The sequence below is a fragment of the Triticum dicoccoides genome, chromosome 4B (assembly GCF_002162155.2).
Source record: "Triticum dicoccoides isolate Atlit2015 ecotype Zavitan chromosome 4B, WEW_v2.0, whole genome shotgun sequence".
NCBI lineage: Eukaryota > Viridiplantae > Streptophyta > Magnoliopsida > Poales > Poaceae > Triticum > Triticum dicoccoides.
Window position 1 is genome coordinate 350,218,967 of NC_041387.1, and position 3,742 is coordinate 350,222,708.

A 3,742-nucleotide genomic window follows, 5' to 3' on the forward strand; every position below is an offset into this window, starting at 1 on the left:
ACTCCTGCACGATGGCGTCTGCCGGCTCTTGCCAAGTTGGAACGATTCCGTGAGAGTCGCACAACGGCATCATTGCACGGATGCAGTCAAGCGAAGAATTGTTGCACAGTGGAACGACATCCCGCGGCAACATGAATGGATGCTGAGGATCGCGCTTGAACAGCTCCAGGAGCATCGCGTCCAGCTCCAGGACAGTGAAGTTAAAGTTGAGGTCCGGGCGCGGCCTCATGATATCCTCCGAGTTCTGGAACTCCCAGGCGGGTCTCCCCCTCTCCTGCAGGGGGGCGATGCAGCGCCGAAGGAAATCTGCGCCAACGGCGCCTACGGTGAGCCCGGCAAGCCTAAGGCGTAGGATCCGGGTGACGGTGATCTTCAGCCTGTCGTCTTCCGGGGCCACGTTGCTCCAATCGTTGCCGCGTACTATTGGGGCTTGGCGCAGGGCAGTGAATGGCTGCGGGTTCTCCTCGACAATCCAGCACCACTCTGCTCTCCATTCCTCCCACTTGCTGCGGAGCTCTCCCTCCAGATAGGCTTCCTTCTTGCCGACTCTCGAGATCCAAGCGATCCCGCCGGCAAGGGGCTCTCCTCTCTCAACCCGAGGCATAAAGAAGTGGCAAAAAAGGGCTACGTTTGGATGGACTCCGACAAAGTTTTCGCACAGATGTGCGAAAACTGCCATGGTCAGAATGGCGTTGGGGGTGAAGTCAAGGAGGCGGAACCCGTAGGTGTTCATGATGTCGCAGAAGAATTCAGAGAAAGGCGGGCAGAGCCCGCAGTAGAAGAACAGCGTGAAGAAGGGATACCCGTTCGGAGCCAGTCTCGAAGCGGTGGCCGGGAGTACCCTCGTGCGCGGATGCGCTCGCGTCTCCGTCGACCAGAAGAGGTAGTAGTACTCCCTCAGCTCCTTTGCGTCAAGCTGAGGGGGGAAGATGGCCCGCTCCTTTCGCAGCGCCGCGAGCCGCTGTGCCTCGACCGACTTCATGCCCTTCCCCTTGTCGGCTTTCGGAGCCATGGCGGAGGTGGTGGGGGAGATCGACGGTGTTGGTGGTGCTGGTGGCGATGGGGGGCGGCGTGCTGCTCTCTTTCAGCTTCGGGAAGAAGGGGGGAGCGGCGGAGGTTTGTGAAAATGGAGTAGCAACCGGCGAGATGGGCGAACTGCCCCTGTTTCCCCTGCTTATAAAGAGGGAGGGGGCGGACGTTTCGTCCTTCTGAATAAAGAAACCACCCACGATCTCTCCCACGATGCCGCATTCAATGCGTGCCGTTCGGGGAGAGCGCGGTGGATACGGAGTAAGATACGACGTGACCCAAGCCGCGCGTGCCCGTGCCCCGCTTTGGGCCTGGCCCAACAGCGCTCGGCACCGTGTGTGGCCCAGGCCCGGGGGCTCCTGTCGGTGTACTAGAGTAGGGGTACCCTAGTATCCCGAACTTGTGCATGGGCAGTTGCAGCACCCCGCGGCAAGGCTTGCCGGGCGACCGCCAAGGTCTTCCATGGTTCCCTTGGAGCCATTCAAGAACAAAGTATTCAAGCCAAGGAGACAAGGCCCCGGCAAGAGGAGCTTGCCGGGAAGGCCAACCAAGGCATTTCGAGGAACTTGCCGCGACGCGCCACGCGTCCCGGCAAGACCCGGTGAGCGACAAGCTTCCGGACGCGACAAGACAACGGCCGCGCCAAGGAGCTTGCCGCGGCAGGTTATCACTCTGCACCCGCGCTCCAGCGCATCCACCAACGTGTCGCCCCGGGGCCTTCCCAGGTGCGCGTGGTAGGAGGCTGAGCAGCCAGCGGTGCGAGGTGGCAAGCGACGCTGACAAGATTACCATCGTGGCGAGCGATGGCGTCCCTGACGGTCCTTTTCTGCACTGTTTGGGCGACACAAACGGGCATTTAATGTCTTTGTCCCCTGCCGTCAGGGTTAGGTAGGATGCACTGTACATGTAGCTGTACCAACCACCTATTCTTTTCCTTTTTTGCCCTTATCTACATTGCCACCTGTCGGTGACCCCTTGAGCATATAAAAGGAGGCCCATGCGCAACGTAGAGGGGGGTTCATTGGGCTCGAAACCAGAAAACACTCACGCTTGGTCTTGTTAGCAGCTTGAGTGTACTGTAGCACTCAGCGCTCCTGAGCAAGAACTCAATACAATCAGACAAGCAGCAGTAGGAGTATTATCTCTCCGGAGAGCTCCGAAGCTGGGTAAACTGCTCGTGTGCTTCACCTCGATCCGCTCTTCGTGCGATCTCCGCCGCCCCGACGAACCGAAAGGGGCTCGGTCCGCCGGTCCCATAGGTGTTCGTGGATCAGCTTTCCCGACACTGTCACTGGGTAAAGACACCGCAAGATTGAACCCGGAGCTAAGCACTTCTCCCATGGCAAGAAAGATTAATCTAGTAGGCCAAACCAAACTGATAATTCGAAGAGACTTGCAGAGATAACTCAATCATACATAAAAGAATTCAGAGGAGATTGAAATATTTCTCATAGATAAACTTGATCATAAACCCACAATTCATCAGATCTCGACAAACACACCGCAAAAAGAGTTCCATCGAATAGATCTCCACAAGAGAGGGGGAGAACATGGTATTGAGATCCAAAAAGAGAGAAGAAGCCATCTAGCTAATAACTATGGACCCGAAGGTCTGTAGTAAACTACTCACAACTCATCGGAGGGGCTATAGTGTTGATGTAGAAGCCCTCCGTGGTCGATTCCCCCTTCGGCGGAGCACCGGCGAAGGCTCCAAGATGCGATCTCGCGGATACAGAAGGTTACGGTGGTGGAAATTGTTTTTCGTTGGCTCCCTGGATGTTTTCGTGGTACGTGCGTATATATAGGAGGAAGAACTAGGTCGGTGGCCGCCCGTGGGGCCCACGAGATAGGGGGCACGCCCTATAGGGGTGGGCGCGCCCTCCTATCTCGTGGCCGCCTCGGCTGCTTCTTGGCTTGCACTCCAAGTCCTCTAGACCACGTTCGTTCCAAAAATCACGCTCCCGAAGGTTTCATTCCGTTTGGACTCCGTTTGATATTCCTTTTCTTCGAAATACTGAAATAGGCAAAAAAACAGCAATACGGGCTGGGCCTCCGGTTTGTAGGTTAGTCCCAAAAATGATATAAATGTGTAAAATAAAGCCCATAAACATCCAAAAGGGGTAATATAATAGCCTGGAACAATCAAAAATTATAGATACATTGGAGACGTATCAAGCATCCCCAAGCTTAATTCCTGCTCGTCCTCGAGTAGGTAAATGATAAAAACAGAATTTTTGATGTGGAATGCTACCTAGCATAATTCTGAATGTAATTTTCTTTATTGTGGGATGAATGTTCAGATCCAAATGATTCAAAATAAAAGTTCATATTGACATAAGAAATAGTAATACTTCAAGCATACTAATCAAAGCAATCATGTCTTCTCAAAATAACATGGCTAAAGAAAGTTATCCCTACAAAATCATATTGTCTGGCTGTTGCTCTATCTTCATCACACAAAGTATTTAATCATGCACAACCCAGAAGACACGCCAAGCAATTGTTTCATACTTTAGTAATCTCAAACTTTTTCAATTTTCACGCAATACATGAGCGTGAGTCATGGACATAACACTATATATGGAATAGAATGGTGGTTGTGGAGAAGACAAAAAAGGAGAATATAGTCTCACATCAACTAGGCGTATCGACGGGCTATGGAGATGCCCATTAATAGTTATCAATGTGAGTGAGTAGGGATTGCCATGCAACG